This window comes from Saccopteryx bilineata, chromosome 11, assembly GCF_036850765.1.
Source record: "Saccopteryx bilineata isolate mSacBil1 chromosome 11, mSacBil1_pri_phased_curated, whole genome shotgun sequence".
NCBI lineage: Eukaryota > Metazoa > Chordata > Mammalia > Chiroptera > Emballonuridae > Saccopteryx > Saccopteryx bilineata.
Window position 1 is genome coordinate 47,887,040 of NC_089500.1, and position 26,000 is coordinate 47,913,039.

Genomic DNA, 26,000 nt, shown 5'->3' on the forward strand with positions numbered 1-26,000 from the left:
ACCCCGAGGCCGCCAGGTTGAGCACGGGCTCATCTGGTTTGAGCAGGGTTCACCAGCTTGGACCCAAGGTCACTGGCTTGAGCAAGGGGTTACTCGGTCTGCTGTAGCCTCATGGTCAAGACACATATGAGAAAGCAATCAATGAACAACTAAAGTGCCACAAGGAAAAACTAATGATTGATGCTTCTCATCTCTCTCCCTTCCTCTCTGTCTGTTCCTGTCTATCCCTCTCTCTGACTCTCTCTCTCTGTCTCTGTAAAAAACAAAAACCAAAACAAAACAAAAATTTCTTGTGGCACACCAGTGTGCCCCTTGAGGCACATGGGGCAAAAATCACCAGGCTTGAGACTTAAGCCCTGATTTCCTCTGAGGGCTCTCCTGAGACATTTCATTTTACAAGATGCACATGGCAGAGAGTGTAAACTGCAACTCCATTCCTAGGGGCTTTTAAAAAAGTGACTTATTTGCAACTCCTTCCCTTCTAACCTATAAAGTAGGCAAGAAATGGAACAAGGAGAGATGCCAAGATCTCCCTGCAAGTGTCATGCTCTTGGGGTCCAAAAGGGAAGGGAAGGGGAGGGAAGGGAAGGGAGAGAAGGGGTTGCCTGAGAGGCAGGACTTCCTTGGGCTTTAAACTGGAAATCCTACAGGAAGCGAAAGGCTCCTGGCTCCTAGGACCGGGGCTGTGCTGGGCTGGCCTCCTGCAACACTGAGTGCACAGCAAGTGCTTGAAACCATTTCAACGCTAATGGCTTCCAGATGGCAGGACAGCAACCGGCACATGATGCACTTGGCACATATGAGCCCAAGAGATCTGATGCCCATCCATCGGGCTGCTGGCCCAAATGCATCAAGAGCCCGCATGAGTCAGAACCAGCTCCCCAGCAAGCCCGTGTTGCAGTATTCCCATAATGGGTGTACCCCTGTGTTCTGCAGTGTCTCCCTAGGCATGGAAGCCCCCCCCCAGCAATGTTTGCTATTCAGCATCCAAGTCCGAGGTCCACAGACAGCACAGACCTTATTGCACAAAGGAAATGAGCTTCCCAGAGCATTTGGGAAATGCGTGCTGGTCTGGGCTTTTGGACCCATGCTGTAATGGAGGGAATCCTTGGCCATTGCTTTGAGGGCCTATTTTTTTATTTCAAAAGCCTTTACTGCTGTGTCTATGTAAAGCCTGCAGTTGGAGCACTTGCCTTCCAAAGAAAGACAGGAAAGCCAATGAGCAGCACTGAGGGGTGTGAAGTCAAGGGGGCACCCCACACTGGGCATGTGTATGCCCTCACTCCTACACTCAGGCCTGGCGAGGAGTGAGGTTGGGGGAAGAGTGGGCGAGTGGGTGGGTGGGGGGGCTGCACTCCTTCTCCATAAGAGGGCTGTGATTTAACTTAGATGTGGAAACACCCCATATTCCAAATTCTAGTTCAGCCACAAAGAGAATATGCGATTGCATACAACCTCAGTCCAAACCCCACATCTAGGGGTGATAGTCCAAATATTTAACAAATGCCCCGGTGTGGGCACTGATCAATCTGAATGGGCATACCAGGGTGCTCCCCACCTGAATATCAGCTCTGCCTGTACCCTGACAGAGAAATTTAAAAATATCACAGCAATTCCTTGTGGATGGAGTATCCACCACACTTTGCACTGTTGACATGGAGCTTTCAATGCCTGGCGCTGGTCCTGGAGGGTACCCTGCTCTGTGGTAGCCTGGCCACACAGCTGATGGACATTAGGCGATGGACTACACGCCCATTCTGAATTATAAACAAAACTGTTATAAAAGTAGAACGGCTATTTTAAGTTGCTCTACTGTTTAGGGAAAGTAGCTGCAGGGAAAAGTTCCAGGACTTACAAATATTCTTCCATTCCTGTGAAGCTGTGTAAAAACCCCAAGTGTATTGCTTTGTGGACCAAAACATTCAGAGGCAATTGCCACCAGTCCTTTAGCCAGATGACCAGCATCAAGTCCCGAAGGACATCAGAGAGACAGAACAAGGCCAATGGCACCCAGTTCCCCCCTCCAGGAACTTAAAATCGAAGTCTTAGCAATGATTGCCACAGTTGTAGATGACTAGCTTCTTCCTGGTAGCAGTTGGCCCTGCTCTCCATGGGGAAATTTTGAGTTCCAACGGATAGACTAAGAGAAGCATATTTTGTCTGGTTCTTTCAAAACTTCTGACACTGTGTACTTCTACCCAACAGATCTTCCATTTTCCTTTGCACTCCTCCACTGCTAGCTTCTCAGTTCTCGCCTTCCTTTCTTTCCCCACATGCCTGCTCTCCCTTGCTGTCCCTTTCATTCTTGGTGGCTCTACTGCTTACTCTTGAGTCTTCCTTTCCACCAGAGCCCTCAAGAACTTTACCTTGAAGCCACCAGAAAGAATCCTGAATGCCGCTGGGTGACAACTGAGTGGGACAGGATGGAAACTCCCCAACCCAGGGGTCACTCTCTTTGGTAAACTAGAGCTGGCTGGATTGTTCAACCCTTTTATCCCAACACTAGATCTTCATTAGAAAAAGTTGTAACAAACAGAAATGTCTACTTACTCTTGACCAGGTCCATGCAACCTAAAAATTTCAGAAAAGTGAAGGAAACAGAGGAAAACAGGAGGGGAAAAAAAGGAAGAAATAAGAGGAACAAAGGGCTGAAGAGAAAGACTCAACTTCAGTGATCACAACTCATTCAGGTCAAAGTTCAAAATACTAAAACTGTTTCTAATGTTCCACTAAGTGGCAGCCTCTCAGTGCCTCTCACAAGTGATTTAAGAGAAGTGGTCTGCTCACAAGGGGGCTCATGAACCTCCACACAGGACAGTTGATGGAGAGAGTCTAGAGTTGCACAGCTGGGAAGGTGGTGGTGCAAAGGTCAGAGGTACAGGGAGGAGTTCATTCATCTACCCCGACAGGCCGGCACGCCTGTGATGGCACACAGGACAGGACGGGAGCCATCTGGAAGCTTTGCCTGTGAGACGAGATTAAGAAAGCACCAGCACAGAAACCACAAAGGAGAAGATAAGAGCTGTATTTCCAGAGGAAAAAGCAAAGATTTCTAGCCCAAAGCCAAGATAAGAGCTTTATTGATTTTTCCAATGATGAAGAAAGAATCCTACTTCCCTCTGATTTGGATTAATTTTAGCATCCATGACTCAGCTTTGATGTCCAACACGTGTGGCCATGTCTTCTCCACATCCTAAAATTTTTCAGTAGCTTCCCATTCCCTAGAGTACAAAAGAAACATTTCAAAGCATGGCACCGCAGGCCTTTAGGATGGGACAGTCCCCTAACTCTTTCCCCTTGTCTTCTTCCTGCATCCCTCAGCTCAGACTTCAGAGGACCTGTACTGTCAGAGCACATTATACTGTCCCCTTTCCCCCGTACGTGCTTGTCACCTCAGTCTGAAACACCTTCCACTGCTTGTTTCCCTGCCTTCCCAAATTCTAATGTTCTATGAACCATTTCAAAACTCTAGCTCCTCCTCTTTTCTGGCTAGAACCATGGAGGATACAGAAGAGAAGAATGCTAATTCCAGAGAGAAGAAGGCTCCTGCTGTGCCAGAAACCCTGAAGAAAAAGCGAAGCTAAAATCAAGCTCCTGAGAAAAGAGTTTGCCCAAAAGATGCTCCAAAAAGTAAGGAGGAAAGCTCATCTATGAAAAAGGTAAGCACTGCCTGACCAGGCGGTGGTGCAGTGTATAGAGCATCAGATTGGGATATGGAGGACCCAGGTTCAAGACCCCGAGGTCGCCAGCTTGAGCACGGGCTCATCTGGTTTGAGCAAGGCTACCAGCTTGAGCACAAGGTTGCTGGCCTGAGCAAGGGGTCACTCAGTCTGCTGTAGCTCCCTGGTCAAGGCACATATGAAAAAAAAAAGCAATCAATGAACAACTAAGGAACCGCAACAAAGAATTGATGTTTCTCATTTCTCTTCCTTCCTTTCTGTCTGACCCTATCTGTCCCTCTCTCTGACTCTGTTTCTGACACAAAAATGAAAAAGAAAAGGCTAAGCACTATCACAAATACAGGCAGGTGTATAGAACTGATAGTCGAATGGCTAGGATGGTGAGAAAGGCTGGCGACTTCTGTGTACTGGCAGAACCCAAATTGGCATTTGTCATCAGGATAAGAGGTATCAGTGGTGTGAGCCCAAAGGACTGCAAGGTGCTGCAGCTTCTGCGCTTGCACCAGATATTCAGTGGCACCTTCGTGAACCTCAACAAAGCTTCAATTAACATGCTGAGGACCATGGAAACATATGTCGTGTGGGAGTACCCAAACCTGAAGTCAGTCAATGAACTTATTTACAAACATGGTTATGACAAAATCAACTAAAAACGAATTGCTCTGACAGATAACGCATTGATTGCTCTATCTCTTGGTAAATATGGCATCAACTACATGGAAGATCTATTAATTCATGAGATCAATACTGTTGGAAAACGCTTCAAAGAGGCAAACAACGTCCTATGGCCCTTCAAATTAACTTCTCCATGTGGTGGAATGAAGAAAAAGACCACTCATTTTGTAGAAGGTGGGGATGCTGGCAACAGGGAAGATCAGATCAACAGGCTTATCAGAAGGATGAACTAAGGTATCTACCACTGTTATTTTTGTGATCTGGTCAGTTAATAAACGGTAAAGTGACGGCTTTAAAATTGAAATGTATTATTATCTTGGTGACTTTTTGTTAGTGTACCTCTGCTATCCCTTAACTATTCTGGCAAATTTTGGTATGTGATAAAAGTAAGCCAAATCAATAGCCATTGCATCCAAAACTAGGATTCAGTTTGTAACTTGTGAGAAACATTTCTGGAGTACAGGAAGGACTTGTTGGTACAAACGAGAATTACTAATTTTTCACTTCTGAATTGTGCCATTGGGTTATCCATGGGCCTTTGTGCATGATTTATAGGTAAGGTAATAAAGTAGTTTACATTAAAAAAAAAAAACCGCCTGACGTATGGTGGTGCAGTGGATAAAGCGTCGACCTGGAAATGCTGTGGTCGCCGGTTCGAAACCCTGGGCTTGCCTGGTCAAGGCACGTATGGGAGTTGATGCTTCCTGCTCCTCCCCCCCATTCTCTCTCTCCTCTCTCTCTCTCTCCTCCCCTCTCTCTCCTTTCTAAAATGAATAAAAAAAAAAAAAAATTAAAAACAAACAAACAAACAAAAAAAAACCAAGTCTAGCTCCTCTGTGAAGCCTGACTTTTGATGGGTTCCTTCTCCCAGATGCCCACTGCACATGACCACCATCCCATTACATAAATTAGCTTTCCTAATGGAGACTAGAGCTGTATCTTTTCACCTTTTTGCCACCAGTTCCTAGCCCACAGGAAATATCCCCAAATGTATGCTGACTATTCAGATAGCATTCATTTGAATTCTACATGTATACAAATTTAATTATACTTGTGCGTGTGCACACACATACATACCTCCTGCATCTTTACAGCTGTGGGTTCTAGTGTGGACCTAGGAGAGTTTCCAGCCAGACCCCAAGGTTGGGATGGATATAATGGAATGAAGTGAGTGGTATATCAGAAATCAAGCTTGAAACGTGGAAATGAATGGCTTCAAATACTTAGAGATTTCAAATGCAAGGCCTCAGCTTTTGGCTCAGACAGAACATATATGTTTGTATGAGACAGAAGGATCAAAGTGAGTGAGAGCAGAGAGGGAAAGGTTCAGGGTTTTGTGCAGTCTCACACCTGGTCCCCTCCGGCCTCCTAAGAAAATGGCCTCTGCCTACGGGTTGTATATAAAAAGTCATAAATTATGTCCATCAACTTTAATTCTATTTTAAATGAGCCCTTTCCCAAAGAGCCATAGAGTGTCAAAGGTGCTGGGATAAGGAGTTGAGACTTTTATAAATGGCAAAGTCAGCAAAGTCAGACTCAGAGCAAGTCAGGTAAGTGACATTTCAAAGCATGTGTAGAAAAGTGCAGAAGTGGGTATTTATGTATGAAAAAATTTTTAAACAGTTGCATTGAGACATAATTCTGCTCCCAATAAGTCTAGCATAAAACTAACAGGAGAAATAAATATCTAAAACTCACATGTTGTATAATTCTGAAATTTGGTGTAGTTTGTGTTCCATTAAAACAGTTCACCTGGATGATGTCAGAGTAATTGTGGCATGAGAGATACTCCTGATTTCTCCCCTTGAAGTTTCAACAAATTGAACAACTATAACACAGCAAAGGAACCCCAGCTGGGTTTGCAGGCGTGCCTGAAAGATCCAAGCACCCGAATGGACTAACGGTGGGATGAATTGTAAAGGGGGACAGAAGATAAAATGCATTCATGGTGGGCTTTGGAGAGGAGACAAACCCGGAGTGACTGGTTTGTTTTTTTTTTTCCTTCTCTGCTAGGCTACAGGGAGGAGGAAAGCTCGGGCACTCTGAATTTTGTTTGAGGAATATGAAGAGGGAAACTCAGAGTGACTGGGTATCCTTTTGCTAGGGGTGTGGTAAGACATAGGGGCAGTAAGGGAGATAAATCAAAGTGGCTGGAGTGCAGAGTCATGCCCAGTGTTCCCACAGTCTGCCTGTAGCCTACACTCGGCAGAGACAGAGAAAGCTAAAGTGCAGCCCCCAGATCCTAGATCCTGCCTCCCTCACCTCACAGTATGGAGAATGGCAGAGACAAAGCCCACAGGAGGCTCTCCAGAGCCACTCTCTTTCCCCTGAAGAACAGAGGTGCTCTACATCTGGTCCCCAGTTCTGTTGAGACCTGGGAAGGAGTGCTAGAAGCCCAAGATTGCCACAGATACAGCCATAAAGCTGGAAACCTGAAGCCATAAAACCAAAACAGTAAGGCCAAAGTCGTAAAGCCCTTGCAACATACCCCACCCACCAATGCTACTGTGGTCCCACCTACATCATTGCAATAGCAATATCTCAGCTGAGGACAGCCAAGGAACTATCCAGAGCTAAAAGTTGCAATACTGCAACACCTACTGGAATAAACCTCTCAAACCAAAAATTTACATTTCCTTTTATTTCCCCTTTTTTCCTTCTTATTCTTTTATTCTCTTTTGAATTTCATTTCCTTTCATTTTTATATATTCTTATTTTTGTGGGTGTCTTGTGTTTGATTTGTTTGTTTGCTTTCAATATTTTTTTCCATGGTTATTCTTTTCTTGTCATAATTTTTTTTTAATTTAGTGAGAGGAGGAGAGGCAGAGACAGCCTCTCCCATGTCCCCCGACTGGGATTGACCCAGCATGTCCACTAGGGGGCGATGCTCTTCCCATCTGGGGACTTGCTCTGTTGCAACTGGAGCCATTCTTTAGCACCTGAGGCGGAGGCCATGGAGCCATCCTCAGTGCTGGGGGCCAACTCATTCCAATTGAGCCATGGCTGCAGGGGGAGAGGAGAATAGAGAGAGAGAAGTGAGAGAGGGAAGGATAGAGAAGCAGATGAGTGCTTCTACTGTGTGTCTTGATTGGGAATTTAACCCAGGACATCCACATGACAGGCTGATGCTCTACCACTGAGCCAACTGACCAGGGCCAACTTATCATAATTAAAAATTTTTTTTATTGTATTCTTTAATTTTAATTTTTTAGTTGTTTTTCATTACCATTCTCAAATGCCATCAAGGGAGAAGAAATCAAATACCATGGCTATACAAAACAGAGATGTAGTTAAGAAAGAAAATAGTGCTCGCTTCGGCAGCACATATACTAAAATTGGAACGATACAGAGATTAGCATGGCCCCTGCGCAAGGATGACACGCAAATTCGTGAAGCATTCCATAAAAAAAAAAAAAAAAAATCCAGAAAAAAATCTTAATCACATGAAAATCTTGGATTTAAATGATAGAAAATTCAATATTGAAGTTCTGAAAATACTCAGTGAGATGTGAGAAGACACTCAAAGGCAACTTAATGGGTTATGAAAACATATTAATGAACAAAACCAACACCTCATCAAGAAGATCGAAACTTTAAAAACAGAGATGAAGAACTCAATATGTGAATTGAAGACTGAGGTAGCAAGTTTAGCTTATAAAATAAGCCAGACAGAGGAAAGAACCAGTGACATCAAAGACAGATGTAGCAACTAGAGATGCTACAAAGAGAAAAGGAGAGAGACTCATGAATTAAAAAAACAGAGCTCTACAAGAATTATCTGAATTTATCAGAAAGAGCAATATAAGAATAATGGGATATAAGAAGAAACAGAGAGGGAGAAAGGAATGGACAACCTATTCAAACTAATAATTGATGAGAATTTCCCAAGCCTATAGAAAGAGTTAGAACCTCGAATCCAAGAAGCAAACAAAACGCCAAGATATCACAACCCAAACAGACCAACTTCAAGGCACATCATAATAAAACTGTAAAAGTTAATGATAAAGAAAGAATCCTCAAGGCAGCTAAGTAAAAGAACATAACATATAAAGGAAAGCCCATTAGATTATCATCAGACTTCTCAGCAGAAACTCTACAAGCCAAAAGAGAGTGAACCCAAACATTCAAAATACTGAAAGAGAGGAATTACCAGCCAAGAATACTATATCCATCCAAGTTATCCTTCAAATATGTAGGAGAAATAAAACTCTTACAGACATACAGAAGCTGAAGAAATTTATCACCAGAAAAGCCACACTGCAGGAAATACTCAAGGGGGTTATTTGACCAGATACAAAGAAAAAACAAATCAAAACTACAAGTAAAGGCTCCAACAAGGTCACAATAAAAACAAGGATGATATGTGACAACAATAACATAAAAGGGAAGAGGATAAAGATCTGCAGTAGCAGAGGATGGAGTGCAGAAGCATTCATGAGACAAAGAACTCTCGTACATATAAACATTTTTCTCTTAATAACCTAATGGTAACCACCCATGTAAAAGACACTACTGAAATACAGCTTTAAAAAAAAAAGAAACAGGAGAAAGAAGTATGGAATATCACCAACCAAAAACTAACTAACAGAAACAAAAAGGAGAAGAATCAAACAAGACATAGAGCTACCAGTAAACAAAACAAAATGGCTATAGGAAATCCTCAAATGTCAATAATTACCGAAAATGTAACTAGACTGAACTCAACAACAAAAAGACACAGAGTAGCAGATTGGATCAAAAAGTGAAACCCAACTGTACCTTGCCTTCAAGAGACACATCTAAGCTGCAAGGACAAAAGTAGATTCAAAGTGAAACGTTGAAAAATAATTCTCCAAGCAAATAATTTCCAAAGAAAAGCAGGTATAGCCATACTCATATCTGACAATGCTGACCTCAAGACAACAAAGATAACCGAGACAGAGATGGACATTTCATAATGATAAAGGGGACATTGTATCCAGAAGACATAACACTTCTTTTTTTTTTTTTGTATTTTTCTGAAGCCGGAAACGGGGAGAGACAATCAGACAGACTCCCGCATGCGCCTGACCGGGATCCACCCGGCACGCCCACCAGGGGCGAGCTCTGCCCACCAGGGGGCGATGCTCTGCCCCTCCGGGGCGTCGCTCTGGCCTCTAGCGCCTGGGCCAGAGGCCAAGGAGCCATCCCCAGCACCCGGGCCATCTTTGCTCCAATGGAGCCTTGGCTGCGGGAGGGGAAGAAAGAGACAGAGAGGAAGAGGGGGGTGGAGAAGCAAATGGGCGCTTCTCCTATGTGCCTTGGCCGGGAATCGAACCCGGGTCCCCTGCACGCCAGGCCGACGCTCTACCGCTGAGCCAACTGGCCAGGGCCCAGAAGACATAATACTTCTTAATATGATATATACATACTGAACCAGGGAGCACCAAAATATAAGACATCTACAAACTGATCTAAAAATAGAAGCAGACAAAAACACAATCATACTTGAAGATTTCAACACATCATTGACAGCTTTAGATAGATCATCCAAACAGAAAATCAATAAAAAAGATACCGTTCTTAAATGACACTATGTACCAAATGACATAGTAAGACATTTATAGGACATTACATTCCAAAATGTCACATTATACATTCTTCTCCAGTGTGCATGGAATAGTCTCAAGGATAGACCATATTCTGGGCCACAATAGTAACATTAACAAATACAGGAAGATTGATATTATACCAAGCATATTTTCTGATCATTAGGCTTTAAAATTAGAATTCAAATGTAAAAAGTAAAGAAATCCATAAAAATTTGGAAATTAAACAACATACTTCTAAAAAAATGACTGAGTCAAAGAAGAAATAAAAGCAGAGATCAAAAGATATATAAAGGCTTTGATGAGTTGGCTCAGTGGTAGAGCGTCAGCCCAGTGTGTGGATGTCCCAGGTTCGATTCCCAGTCAGGGAACACAGGAGAAGCACCTATCTGCTTCTCCATTCCTCCCCTTCTTGTTTCTCTCTCTCTTTTCTCCTCCTGCAGCCTTGGCTTAATTGGAGTGAGTTGGCCTTGGAAGCTGAGCATGGCTACATGGCTTTCCCTTAACCCGCAACCATGAACATGAGTGGTAGGAAATGAATGAATTGAAATACTTGAGAATGTTTTATATTTTTAACGTTATTACTTTTTTATTAAAGATTTGTTTGTAAGCCAGACACAGCCATCAAAAGAGCCACATCTGGCTTGCAAGCCATAGGTTCCCTGAGAAGAGCTCAGTTGCTGAGCAACAGAGCAATGCCCCAGATGGGTAGAGCATCCCCCAGTGGGCTTGTGGGAAGGGATCTTAATCAAGGCACATGCAGGAGTCTGTCTCTTTGCCTCCCCTACTATCACTGAGTTGAAGAAAAAAGATATGTATGTACACAAATGAAAATGACAACATGACATATAAAAATTTCTTGGATGCAGCAAAAGCAGTGATAAGAGGGAAGTTTATATCATTACAGGCTTATATCAAAAAATAAGAGAGATCCCAAGTAAACAAACTAACATTACATCTTAAGGAACTAGAAAAAAAGAACAGAGGCTATCAAAAGTCAGCTGAAGAAGGGAAATAGTAAAAATTAGAGCATAACTAAATGAAATAGTGAACAAACAAACTATAGAAAAAATTAATACAACAAAGAGCTGGTTCTTTCAAAAGATCAATAAAACTGACAAACCACTGCCTAGACCAGGGTCAGGAACATTTTTGGCTGAGAGAGCCATGAACGCCACATATTTTAAAATGTAATTCTGTGAGAGCCATACACGACCCATGTACGTTACACATTATCCAATAAAAATTTGGTGTTGTCCCGGAGGACAGCTGTGATTGGCTCCAGCCACCCGCAACCATGAACATGAGTGGTAGGAAATGAATGGATTGTAATACAGAGAATGTTTTATATTTTTAATGTTATTATTTTTTTATTAAAGATTTGTCTGCGAGCCAGACGCAGCCATCAAAAGAGCCACATCTGACTCGCGAGCCATAGGTTCCTGACCCCTGGCCTAGACTCACTAAGGAAAAAAAGAGGATGGACTCATATAAACAAAATCTGAAATGAAAGTTAAGAAATTACCATAGACATCATAGATATACAAAAGATCTCAGTAGGATATTATGAAAGATTATATGCCAGCAAATTAAACAACCTAGAGGAAATGGATAAATTCCTAGAACTATACAATCTTTCTAGACTGAGTCATGAAGAAGTAGAAAATCTAACTAGACCTATATAAGTAGGGAGGAAATAAAAACAACCTTCAAAAACCTCCCCCAAAACAAAAGTCCAGGCTCAGATAGCTGTACTAGTGAATTCTATCAAATATTCAAAGATTTGGTACCTATCCTTTTCAAAGTCTTACAAAAAAATAGAAGAAGAAGCAGTACTCCCTAACACATTTTATGAGGCCAACATGACCCTCATACCAAAACCTGGCAAGGACAACACACACACACACAAAAACTACCAACCAACAGCTTTAATGAATACAGATGCAAAAATCCTAAACAAAATACTTGTAAATCGAATACAACAACACATTAAAAAAATAATACATCACGATCGAGTGGGATTCATTCTAGGAGTACAAGGATGGTTCAACATACAAAAATCAATGTAGGCCCTGGCCGGTTGGCTCAGCGGTAGAGCGTCAGCCTGGCGTGCAGGGGACCCAGGTTCGATTCCCAGCCAGGGCACATAGGAGAAGCGCCCATTTGCTTCTCCACCTCCCCTCCTTCCTCTCTATCTCTCTCTTCCCCTCCTGCAGCCAAGGCTCCATTGGAGCAAAGATGGCCCAGGCACTGGGGATGGCTCCTTGGCCTCTGCCCCAGGCACTAGAGTGGCAGAGCGACGCCCGGAGGGGCAGAGCATCGCCCCCTAGTGGGCAGACCGTCACCCCTGGTGGGCGTGCCGGGTGGATCCTGGTCAGGCGCATGCAGGAGTCTGTCTGTCTCTCCCCGTTTCTGGCTTCAGAAAAATACAAAAAAAAAAAAAAATCAATGTAATACACCACATCAACAAAACAAGGAACAAAAATCCATATGATCTTATCAACAAATGCAGAAAAGGCATTCGATAAGATACAACATCCCTTTATGTTTAAAACACTTGAGAAAATTGAAATAGAAGTACCTCAACATAATAAAGGCCATATATGACAAAACATAAGCTAATATTGTACTAAATAGTGAGAAAAGGGTAGACTTTTCCTCTAAAATCAGGAACAAGACAAGGGTGTCTACTCTCTCCACTCCTATTCAACATAGTTTGGGAAGTTTTAGCCAGAGCAATTAGGCAAGAGAAAGAAATAAAAGGCATCAATATTGGGAAAGAAGAAGATATTACTTTTTGAAGATGACACAATTTTGTATAAAGAAAGCCCAAAGACTCTACCAAAAAACTATTAGAAACAATAAGCCAATACAGTCAAGTCATAGGATATAAAATCAATATAAAAAAGTCCACTGCTTGTCCTGGCTGGTTGGCTCAGCAGTAGAGCGTCAGCCTGGCATGTGGAAGTCCTGGGTTCGATTCTCTGTCAGAGCACACGGGAGAAGCGCCCATCTGCTTCTCCCCTCTTCCCCCTCTCCTTCCTCTCTGTCTCTCTCTTCCCCTCCCACAGCCAAGGCTCTATTGGAGCAAAGTTGGCCCTGGTGCTGAGGACAGCTCCATGGCCTCCGCCTCAGGTGCTAGAATGGCTCGGGCCGCAATGAAGCAATGCCCATCAAAATCCCACTGTCATTTTTTTAAAGAAATAGAACAAAAAATCACCAGGTTTGTATGGAACCATAAAAACCCCCAAATAGCCAAAGTAATCATGAAGAATGAAGTGGAGATATCACACTAGTTGACTTCAAATTATACTGTAGAGCCACAATAATCAAAATAGCTTGGTATTGGCAGAAAAGCAGACACACAGACCAATGAAACAGCATCAAGAGCCCAGAAATAAAACCACATATATACGAACAAATTGTCTTTGACAAAGGAATCAAAATCACACAATGGAGAAAAGAAAGCCTCTTCAATAGGTGGAACTGGGAAAATTGGAAAGCCACATGCAAAAGAAGGAAACTTGACTACAGTTTGTCCCCGTGCACAAAAAATTAATTCCAAGTGGACCAAAGACCTAAATATAAGATCCAAAACAATAAGATTACCTAGAAGAAAACATAGGTACTAAACTTATGGATACTGGTCGTAGAGAACAATTTATGAATTTGACTCCAAAGGCAAGGCAAGTAAAGGCAAAAATGAATGAATGGGACTACATCAAACTAAAAAGCTTCTGCACAGCAAAAGAAACTGACAACAAAACAGATCAGCAGCCAACTAAATGGGACATGATATTTGCAAACAACAGCTCCGATAAGGGATCAATATCCAAAATATATAAAGAACTCACAAAGTTCAGCAATAAACAAGCAGACAACCCAATTAAGAAATGGGGAGAGGGCCTGACCAGACACTTCTCCCAAAAGAACATACAAATGGCCAACAGATATATGAAAAGATGCTCATCTTCACTAGCGATTCAAGAAATGCAAATCAAAACTACAATGAGCCTGACCAGGTGGTGGCGCAGTGGATACAGTATCAGACTGGGATGTGGAGGACCCAGGTTCGAGACCTCGAGGTCACCAGCTTGAGCATGGGCTCATCTGGTTTGAGCAAGGCTCACCAGCTTGGACCCAAGGTTGCTGGCTCGAGCAAGGGGTTACTCAGTATGCTGTAGCCCCATGGTCAAGGCACATATGAGAAAGCAATCAATGAACAACTAAGGTGTTGCAACGAAAAACTAATGATTGATGCTTCTCATCTCTCTCCGTTCTTATCTGTCTGTCTCTATCTATCCCTCTCTTTGACTCTCTGTCTCTGTAAAAAAAAAACAAACAGCAACAACAACAACAAAAAACTACAATGAGATACCACTTCATACCTGTTAAGATTGGCTATTCTCACAACCAGACATATAGTATCAAGTGTTGGAGAGGCTGTGGAGAAAAAGAAACCCTCATTCACTGCTGATGGGAATGCAAATTAGTACAACCAGTATGGAAGATAGTATGGTGGTTCCTCAAAGAATTAAGAATAGAATTACCATATGACCCAGCATTCCCTCTACTGGGTATCTACCCCATAAGCTTGAAAACACTGATACGTAAAGACACATGTATCTCCATGTTCATCACAGCATTATTCAGTAGCCAAGACATGAAAACAACATAGGTGTCCCTCATAGAGGATTAGATGAAGAAGATGTGGTACATATAATATATACAACAGAATACTACTCAGCCATAAAATGTGATGACATAGTGCCATTTACAACATGGATGGACCTTGAGAACATTATACTGAGGGAAATAAGTAAATCAGAGAAAGCTAAGAACTATAATGATTTGACACATAGGTGGGATATAAAAATGAGTCTCATGGACACAGATAAAAGCGAAGTGGTTACCAGAAGGAAGGTGATGTGGGGGAGGGGTATGGGCTGGGGGCATGGGACGGAATATAAGGTGATGGAAAATGTCTGACTTTGGGTAATGAGTATACAATATAATCAACCTTTCAAATGCTACAGAAATATTTATCTGAAACCTATGTATTCTTATTGGCCAATATTACCCTGTGAAAGTTATTTTTCTATATAAAATTCAAAAGTTTAAAAAAAAAACAAAGAAAAACAAAACAGTTCACCTCTCATCAGGTAAATAATTGCTGGATTTACAAATGTCAAAAACTCATTATTTGGGTATGTTAACCAAGCATACCAGGTCTGTGATCTTGTAGAGCTAAAAAAAAACTACTACCACTATGGGGAGACGGGAGCCTTCTTAGAAATTAGGACTGCACTGCTATAATAACCTACAATATACTCACAATAAAGTTGGAATAGTTATTTCATTACGACATGCCAGGTACACTGTGGGTTAAACAGGCACTGCAGATTGCCAGAAGACAATTATTTCTGGGGCAAAATGTATCTTAAATCATCAAATAGCTGCCTTACAAATCACCTTCCTTGTTCCAAGTTAGGGAGTACGTGTATGAATCATTTAGACATGATGATGAAAAAGAAAATCTCTTTTTCTTTCTACTTTTCATGTACAGTCGAGAATATAGGATCAACTAGTTTCACAAGTGTATGGTCTGACTTAGTACTTTATATAGCAAATTGCACAAAGGAAGAAAGAGTGCCTTATAAGTAAGTGTTCTGCATCTCATCAAAATAGAGTAGGTTTTTCCTAACCTAGCAAATGCATGACATGCAGAAATAGCATTCAGAATATAACCTTGGAGTGAACCCAATATGATGAAATTCAAATGGGATGCAGGGCCTTTCTTGCCTTAGTGTGGAGTGGTAGAAAAAGATGAGCCACATTTCCATCCTGACACCCCACTTATTAGCACTTAACCCAGGGGTCGGGAACCTTTTTGGCTGAGAGAGCCATGAACACCACATATTTTAAAATGTAATTCCATGAGAGCCATACAACGACCCATGTACATTACGCATTATCCAATAAAAATTTGGTGTTGTCCCGGAGGACAGCTGTGATTGGCTCCAGCCACCCGCAACCATGAACATGAGCAGTAGGAAATAAATGGATTGTAATACATGACAATGTCTTATATATATTTTTTTCTATTTTTTAATTTTTCTGAAGCTGGAAACGGGGAGAGACAGTCAGACGGACTCCTGCATGCGCCCGACCGGGATCCACCCGGCACACCCACCAGGGGCAATGCTCTGCCCACCAGGGGGTGATGCTCTGCCCCTCTGGGGCATCGCTCTGCCGCGACCAGAGCCACTCTAGCGCCTGGGGCAGAGGCCAAGGAGCCATCCCCAGCGCCCGGGCCATCCTTGCTCCAATGGAGCCTTGGCTGCGGGAGGGGAAGAGAGAGACAGAGAGGAAGGAGGGGAGGGGCGTGGAGAAGCAAATGGGCGCTTCTCCTATGTGCCCTGGCCGGGAATCGAACCCGGGTCCCCCGCACGCTAGGCCGATGCTCTACTGCTGAGCCAACCAGCCAGGGCCGACAATGTTTTATATTTTTAACATTATTTTTTTAATTAAAGATTTGTCTGTGAGCCAGATGCAGCCATCAATAGAGCCATAGGTTCCCGACCCCTGACTTCACCCCTCTGAACCTGAGTTCTCTCATCTGTGATGTGAGCATAGTGACACATATGACAGGATTACTGTATAGGTTACATGAGATCACACATTTACAATGAATACATTGGATGTAGCACATATTGGGCCAACGTAGTGTAGTTTCCCCTTCATCTGTCCTTTTAAAATGCAATTCCTTTTTGGGGATGTCCACCTGCAGACACAGAGGACACTTTCTGGTCTGCACCTTCATGCTGTGTCCTTTCCAAGACAGTCTTCACACAGGAACTGGTTAACAGTGTCGTCTGTGACCTTGTGGGAAAATCCAGCGTATTCCGGCATCTAGGATGGGACAGCTCATTGCTGTGGCACACCTAATCTACCCAACCCAGCCTTTAATCACAAAACTTTCTGTAATTAAAAGAAAAAGAAAAAGCAATTTGCAAAATACAGGGGTGGGCAAAAGTAGGTTTATAGTTGTGGGTATGTGAAACAGAGTTTACTCCTGTGTTATTATTATTTATTAATTGTATTTTCAATATGAACTATAAGCCTACTTTTGCCCTCTTCTGTTTATGATGAGAGTGATGGCTTAGTCGTAGCTGAGGAGGTAAAACATAAGAATTTGAGTAGCAAATTCGATCTGAGTTACTGATCTGTAACTGAAAGTGTAATATGTAGTGGGCAGAGGGCAGGGAGGTGAGTGGTACCTCAGGAGAGAGATGTATATCCCCCCATATCCCAACTCCCTGAATGCCTCGTCATAACATCCCAGAGAGCAACATACAATATCTGCCAGAAATATGATAAAACCACATGAGCTCAGCTAGCATAGCTGTGAAACTTAAATCTTGATGATCAGACCACACCTCAGGTCAGTGAAATCAGAATCTCTGAATGTGGGGGCCTAGGCATCATCCAGGCGATTTCGACGTGCAGCCAAGGTTAGGAACAACTATTCCAGAAAGCTAATTCTGTGCCACGCTGGAGGATGGTACAAGTTCCGGACCACTAACCTGAGGAAGGTTGCAGAGAGGTAGGAGCCTGTTCAAAGAGTGACCAGGATAGTGAAGAGTCTGGTCTCTGATATAAGGACACTGATAAAGGACATGGAGAAGAGGTGACTCAGGGGACTATAATTGCTATTAAAATACCTGAAGCTCTGTCATGTGTAAGAGGAAATTATTTTCATTGTTTTTATATCTAGTTCCAGGGTAGGAACTAGAGTGAAATAGATTTCTGCTCAGTCTCAGGAAAACTTTCCTCCAAGGAGAACTCTTCAAAGACTAGGAAGCTTTGAGGGAATGTAAGACCGAGCCGAACACAAGTGAGCAAAGACTAGCGTGAGGCCCCATAGGGCAGAAACTATGCAAAGGAAAATCAGGCATCGTACAGGGGATTAGGTTGGATGACTTTCCGGGTGTGGTGTAACTCTGTGATTCCAGGTGTCTTTGATTCTAGGGACTAATGGACTAAATTACCAACTTTGCACAATGACGAAAAAAAATGTGTTTAACTCAGGAGAACAAATGAATAAACATGAGTGGGCTGGGACACAGGAATAAACCCAAGAAGACAGAAATGCCCAAAAGTTCTTTCCACAGTACCACACAGTTCATTAGAACAATTCAGAGTACAGCAATAGAAGGTAGCCACCCTGAATGGCCTCCCCGTGGCAGCTCTCTGGGAGGCTATCTGCTGATTTAGGGAGGCAGACACTCTGGAGCAGTCCCCTGCTGTGTATATGGTTGTCCAAGTTCATTATCTCTATATTTTCAGATGAAGTGAATGGCAATCTGTTTATCCAGGTGAACTATTTGGAGCTGCCTTTGTCCCTTGACAGTTGTACAAAAATACATAGTGTTGTCCTTTTGGGCATATAAGAAAGATCAGGTTAAAAAAGTAGCGTCCACTTCATTATGGGTTCAACCCAGTAAGCTCTTATTTCTGAAGTACTCTAATTAGATTCAGCTCTAAACAAGTGGTTTCAAATGGGATTTAAAAAAAAATACAGAAAGAGAAGAAATTTTGAATTCATGCCATATTTTTGTCTTGAGTTTATGAATGTTTCCCCATAGAGATAATGAAAATCTGGCCTCTGGCCTCTGCAACCATTCCTAAGAGTAGTAACTTACACCGCACAAGGAAAAATGCATGGAGCTACCGCAGTCAGCTAATAAAGTGCTGATGCCGGTTACTAGAACAAAGAGGGGTGTCGGAGTGGAGGAGGAAACTTTATATGTTGTAATGTATGTGGTGAGGATGGGATTTAATCTGCAAAATAAATAAAATCTTTGGAAGAGTAACATGCTTCCTAATGGTATTTACCAGATATCCTTTAAGGTTGACCTCATTTTATTTTTTTCTCAGTTCAGGAAGAATTCTGATTTGCAGAAAACCTCCCATATAACCTTGCTCAGCTTCTGAATCCTGGTTTGTGCAGACATAACGACATATTTCTCTTTAATACGGACAATCATTCTACTCATGATTGATGGATCAATCTTAACTTCCAGTTTCAACATTTGGCTTTTTAAGTTATGAAGCTGTTCAGGACATTTTTACTTCAGAAAGAGTGGCTTCATCTAAAGGAGATGCAACAGTCACTGTGCAGGGTGCTTCTCCATGGTGGACACTCATCATGGTAGAAAGGCAGAAATTATGCCAGGGGTGTTGTTCAACTGACCATTCTCGGCAAGCTGACCAATCAGGTTGGCCGTGACGGGAGAAAACCTCTTGTTTGCAGCCATAAAACTCAGGCTTTCCACTTTAATGCAACACTTTACACAGGGATTCACAACTGAAGCAGCCATTTGGGTTCCTTCAAGATTTGTGCTACTCTCAACAATTCCTTTTCTATTTGTATCAGTTTATTCTGTTGAGATGCAATAGAGTCAAGAGTGGTGGCACGGCGACCTTCTATACTGTGTACCTGAACAGGTGGCCGCAGATGCTTGGCACATGGCCTGGCCCCAGGTGTGCCTAGCATCGCACCTGCTGTGAGAGCTCGGACACGGCTGGGGAGGCCATCTTCTCCAGGGCAGGTGCAAGTCCAAGGCTGATCTCATTTCGGAACGTTAGTCAGAGTGAGCTAGGAACAAACTTAGGGTGGATAAGCCAATAGTGGAGAAAGTAGGTACAGTCGGTGGGAGTGGGGAGAAGGCCCATTGCTGCAGAGAACTGCAGGATCACTGAGCAGCCAGTTACAAACATCCCTTCCGCCATGTTCCTTTGAGCCACTTTTCCTATACTAACTGAGTCCAGTGTATCTAACGTTATTGAGGACCAGCTATGCCAGACACCTCATCAAATGTACAGTGACGGCTGGAAGGCTCAGATGTGGCACGCTGGAATCCCGGAATGATAATGTTATAAGGCCTCTACACCCAAAGTGCTGTCTCAGCACCCGGCAGTGTGGGCATCACCTGGAAGCTCGTTAAATGAAGAGCCTCAGGCTTCTCTCCAGACCTACTGAATCAGAACCTGCATTTTAACAAGATCCTCAGGTGATTCTTATGCTTGCTAAAGTTGGAGAAGCACTTTGGTAGAAACCTTAGAATTTCTATCCTCTTATTTAAAAAAATTTTATTAATTGGGTCATTTTTTTAGAGAAGTTTTAGGTTCACAGCATATGGGTTTTGGAGGAATGTGTGATATATATATGATATACTCACCATTATAGTATCACACAGAGAAGTTTCACAGCCCTAAAAATCCTCTGTGCTCTGATCTGACTATTCATCCCTCCCTGCCCCATTACTCCTGACAACCACTGACCTTTTCACTGTCTCCAAAGTTTTGCCTTTTCCAGACTGTTACATAGTCAGAATTATACAGTATGTAGCCTTTTTTTTATATAAATAAATTTTATTTTAATGGGGTGACATCAATAAATCAGGGTACATACATTCAAAGAAAACATTTCCAGGTTATCTTGTCATTTAGTTCTGTTGCATACCCATCACCCGAAGAGAGATCGTCCTCCGCCACCCTCCATCCAGTTCTTTCTGTACCCCTCCCCCTCCCCCTCTCCCTCCTTCCCTCCCCCCACCCCCTGTAACCACCACACTCCTGTCCATGCCTCTTAGTCTCGCTTTTATACTATTCAGCTAGGAGAAATGATGACATTGGATCACTTACAGCGGAACTGCAGGATTCCATACATTGGTATGTATGTAGCCTTTTCTGATTTGCTTCTTTTAATAAGTAATATGCATTTAAGGTTCCTCCATGTCTTTTTTATGGCTTCTATATTTTTAGTGCTGAATAATATTCAATTGTCTGGGTGTACTACAGTTTATCTATTCACTTACAGAAGGATATATTTGTTGCTTCCAGGGTTTGGCAATTATGAATAAAGCTGCTACAAACATCCGTGTGCAGGTTTTTGTATGAACATAAAATTTCAGTTCCTTTGCAAATTGCTGAATTTTATGGCAGGAATGTTTAGTTTGTAAGAAAAACCTCTCATTTTTCAGATACAAAGCTTAATAAGTGACTTTCCCAAAGTCACACCATAAATCCACGACAGCCAGGTATTGAACAAATATATATTTTTTTAATTTATTCATTTTAGAGAGGAGAGGGAGAGACAGAGAGAGAGAAGGGAGGGAGGAGCTGGAAGCATCAACTCCCATATGTGCCTTGACCAGGCAAGCTCAGGGTTTTGAACCGGCGACCTCAGTACTTCCAGGTCAATGCTTTATCCCACTGCGCCACCACAGGTCAGGCTGAACAAATATTTCTTGATGCCTCTTGTGGGTATGTTGTTGTGGGAAAAGAATGGATATGGGAACCAGAGAGACCTGATTTGGAAGCTCACCTATGAAAACTAAGATGCTTATACTTCCCTAGGACAGTAACTGTGAAGATTCAAGGAAATAACATCCATGAAAGTGATTGAGGTGATAAAAAAAATTTAACATCCCCTAATTTTTTCTGTTCCTGCTGGCATCTTCTATGGCTGTGATGGCGAACCTTTTTATAAAAACTGCTCACTTCTGCAGTGCTGGTCAACCTGGTCCCTCCCGCCCACTAGTGGGCGTTCCAGCTTTCATGGTGGGTGGTAGCGGAGCAACCAAACGGCACCTCCTCGACTGGCCCATCATGAAATTTGGAACGCCCACTAGTGGGCGGGAGGGGCCAGGTTGACCATCATTGCACAAAAGTGGGTGGTTTTTATAAAAAGGTTCGCCCTCACGGTTCTAGGGAATAGAACTCTGGAAGAGGGCACATGTATACCTGATTCAAGCCTGAAGGGCTCTCCACATGGTAAGGAATTTTGTTGGTCAAAGAAGGTGGAAGTCACCCCGGCCGGTTGGCTCAGCAGTAGAGCGTCGGCCTGGCGTGCGGGGGACCCAGGTTCGATTCCCGGCCAGGGCACATAGGAGAAGCGCCCATTTGCTTCTCCACCCCCCCTCCTTCCTCTCTGTCTCTCTCTTCCCCTCCCACAGCCAGGGCTCCATTGGAGCAAAGATGGCCCAGGTGCTGGGGATGGCTCCATGGCCTCTGCCCCAGGCGCTAGAGTGGCTCTGGTCGTGGCAGAGCGATGCCCAGGAGAGGCAGAGCATCTCCCCCTGGTGGGCAGAGCGTCGCCCCTGGTAGGCGTGCCGGGTGGATCCCGGTCGGGCGCATGCGGGAGTCTGTCTGACTGTCTGTCCCCATTTCCAGAAAAAAAAAAAAAAAAAAAAAAAAAAGAAGGTGGAAGTCTACTTTATGTGCTGAAGAGTGGTTCCGTGTTGCTGCCCATGTCCTTTAAGACTGTTGTCTATGCTTTATATAGATCCCTGGTTGTTTCCAGTCCTGTTTTCTAACACGATGACATGCACACTTTTGGCAGATTAATTGGTAGAGTTGTCAACACGGCTGCCTTTTATTACCAATAAACTTGGGTCCCTGTGAGCCATGCCCTTAATTATTGGTTATTTCTTTTTCCATGGGGGATAACGTATGTCCTGCTTTAAGCTGGTGTTCTCTTGCATCAGGACAAGAAAGTGAAGAACACGTTTAAAAATGTATCATGTGGCAGTGACTAAGAGTGTCTTGGTGCAAGAAGCACAGAAACTTCTGCCTCAAGTCTAAGCCTCATGACGAAACTTCCACCAGTAAAACATTGTGATTTCCTTCTCTCCACTTAAGACATGTTTGAAGGCTTCTATGCCATAGAGCAGAGCTCCCCAAACTACAACCCACGGGCCACATGCGGCCCCGAGGCCATTTATCTGGCCCCTGCTGCACTTCCGGAAGGGGCACCTCTTTCATTGGTGGTCAGTGAGAGGAGCACATTGACCATCTCATTAGCCAAAAGCAGGCCCATAGTTCCCATTGAAATACTGGTCAGTTTGTTGATTTAAATTTACTTGTTCTTTATTTTAAATATTGTATTTGTTCCCGTTTTGGTTTTTTTACTTTAAAATAAGATATGTGCAGTGTGCATAGGGATTTGTTCATAGTTTTTTTTATAGTCCGGCCCTCCAACGGGTCTGAGGGACAGTGAACTGGGCCCCTGTGTAAAGAGTTTGGGGACCCCTGCCATAGAGCAATCCCTCAGTGATGTTTCCTATGCAATATTTGAGACACTGGCCGATCTCTTAGTACAGTCATCGATTCAGACACAACCTATATGATTGTGTATCATCATAGCTCTTAAAAATAATGTACTCTAGGAAAATTCAGAATCTCTGTTACAGCACTTATAGTTAAATAAAAACTTTTGGTGAGTGTAATCACTGGATAAACCATGTGTGGTTCTAAAAAGCTTCACTAAATTGTTGGGTTCATCAGTATTTTTCCTTACAAATGAAAAATTTAAAGTCATATAAATCAGGATCCTGCTGACTTTTTTTTACACTATCAAAAGTATTCAGTTCTTCCAATTATTAGCTCTTTCCAGAACTGGGGATCTAGAGACGGGAAAAAAATTTTTTTTTAATCCCTGGCGAATACAAAGACCTGTTTTAGGCAGTGGGTTCAGTATCTTCCTCACAGAGCAGTTGACCAGCTCTGCTGCCAGGGAGACCCATGTTTCACTTTGTCTCATTTCTACCTTCTAGTCAAGGGGCTAATGAACTGTAAAACAGTCTCAATGAAAAGCAGGAGGGATAAGGAACAAAAGGAACTTAGTAATAAGCCATTTACGTAATTGGACCTTGAAAGAAAAATCAAGCTTAAATGGTAATTTTTAAGCCCTCAACTTCTACAATGGCAAGACACAGTAAAGTACATATTATACTATTTTATTATAGTCAAATACCACCTCATTTTAAATAGAGGTCCGTAAAATTGAACTAGGTTGATGTCTTAATCAGAATTATCTGTATAATCTCTAACTAAACCCACCTAATTAGATCATCGGCAATGGCTCTTTTGGTCCTTGGTCTTAATTAGTATGGCACTATCATTACTGCGCATACTCACACGGCTTCCAAGTAGGAACCGGCATCATGGGCCCACATCTTTATTGAGAGATTCACTCCCCAAAAGTCAACCGCACATCCAGTGAAGTTTGTTAACCCCAGTTTTAATACGCTGAAGCCACTACATTAACTACGTGTGACCATGCATGTCTGAGGGCCAGTATGTCACAGGCATGGACTACCAGTGGTAGTCAACCTGGTCCCTACCGCCCACTAGTGGGCATTCCAGCTTTCATGGTGGGTGGTAGCAGAGCAACCAAAGTATAAATAAAAAGATAGATTTAACTATAGTAAGTTTTTTATAAAGATTTATTCTGCCAAACTTAGTGAAAATCCAATATAAAGTACATTATAAGTAATTATTATTATATGCTTTAACTTGCTGTAACTCTGCTTTATAAATTTTATAAAGTAAAGTTACTTCCCTACTTTATAAATCACCATTACTGTGGAACCGATGGGCGATTAGAAAATTTTACTACTAACAGAGACACAAAAGTGGGCAGTAGGTATAAAAAGGTTGACTACCCCTGGACTAAACAGAGGTCATGTTGGGGAAATAACAGACATATTTCCGGCAATGATGGGCTACTAATGAATCAATGTGACATTAAAGCCAGCTTCTTCCAGAAAATCTGATTCCCAGGGACACTTGAAGAGAAGTAGACACATCAGCAATTGCAATAACTGATTGTTCTTATAAAATTTTCACCTACCACTGCCCCCTTTCTTTCAGGCCAAGAAACCCCCTGATGAGCACAAACCTCTCCCCCTACAAACCAGAGTCAACTTTGTTTAATTTTCAACAAATAAGGAAGGTTATCTCTGGAGTCCTCCTGTCTCCATTTCTGCATTGCTCTTTTTCTCTCCTGAACACCCTTTCCCTGCACCAAATGTGCTCACAAGTCTCCCAGCTAACTGAAGCTCTTTACATGGTACCTCCTCCCCAGTTCTCCGAGGTCCCAAGAACCTCGCCCTCTTACAACAAACACTCCATCTCTAGGAGAGTGTGGAAGCTAGATGTTAGAAGGGAAGTGACTGGACAGCAACATTCACAATTTTGTGTGAAGATGGAATAACTCACCACAACTCTCCCAAGGGGGTATTAACAATTGGAAAAATGAGCTTATTGATAATTGAATTTACCACTGATAGACTTTCAGCCAATGTAACTCTGGAAAGGAAGTTATTTCCGACAGAATTAGGAAAGAATGTTTGAAAGGCAAGATATATACATCTATCTTAAGTGTCACATACACAGCCATGCTATAGAATAGAAGGGAGCAGTTTTTTAAAATGAGATAGGGCTATATGTACTAAAATGGAAACTTTCCAAGACACTGTAATAGCAAGCCTCTTTTGGGCTCTTATGTCCAACTACAAGGTCACAAATAAGGTCAACCTGGTCTTCTCTCACCAATTCAGAATAATCATCCCCTCCCCTCTCCCTGCTCCCTGAGAGAATCAAACTCACTCAGTGCCACCCACAGACTTGAGCTTGAAGAATGGAGCTGGAAACTTGGTACAGCACTTCTGAAAAACTGCTAATCCCTGAGTCCAACCAACAGATGTGGAAATCTCATTCATGGTCAAAATCACACTCACAGATCACGCAACAAATGCAAATTCATTTTCTGCCATAGTATCTACAAACCTCATCTACCACTTTTAAACAAGTGGCTTTTGTTTTAATGAAAGGCCAAAGATAAGATCCTGATGGAATTTTTGAACACGAAAAACACAAATAAAAACAAAACACTGAGAGAACACAATGCCATACTCATAAATCACAGGGTGCCATCTCATCCTGAAGTCATTCCCAGGGTCCAGCAGTGCTTTGTCCAGCAGGGGGCTAAGCAGCACGGACTATGCTGCTCCCAAAATCTGGGAAGGAAAGTCAATCCTGCTGCCCAAATGTTCTTTGATACAGAAGCTGGGATGGCTCACGACTCTCCTCCTATGAGCTGTTTTTGAAAAAGAGGCACGATGTGAAACTTGAATTAGAATCTTTCAAAGCAGAAACTACTCTCTGGGACTCAAATATTTTTGAAGGTGTTCTAGTATTTCAAGGTACTAAGAATCATTAGACAAAT

At 42.6% G+C, this 26,000-nt stretch overlaps 1 protein-coding gene, 1 non-coding gene and 2 pseudogenes across 2 annotated transcripts in view; 2 read left to right on the forward strand and 2 right to left on the reverse strand.

Annotated features, from left to right (window-relative positions):
- COLEC12 (collectin subfamily member 12) overlaps positions 1-26,000 on the reverse strand; it is a 274,994-nt gene that overhangs the window by 75,848 nt on the left and 173,146 nt on the right. The gene's annotated exons all lie outside the window — the stretch shown is intronic.
- Positions 3,498-4,588, forward strand: LOC136315406 (large ribosomal subunit protein uL30-like; annotated as a pseudogene).
- Positions 7,661-7,764, forward strand: LOC136315788 (U6 spliceosomal RNA). Its single transcript, XR_010727577.1, has one exon. It is a non-coding gene; the product is annotated as a U6 spliceosomal RNA (small nuclear RNA).
- LOC136315599 (ATP synthase subunit O, mitochondrial pseudogene) lies at positions 18,859-19,522 on the reverse strand (annotated as a pseudogene).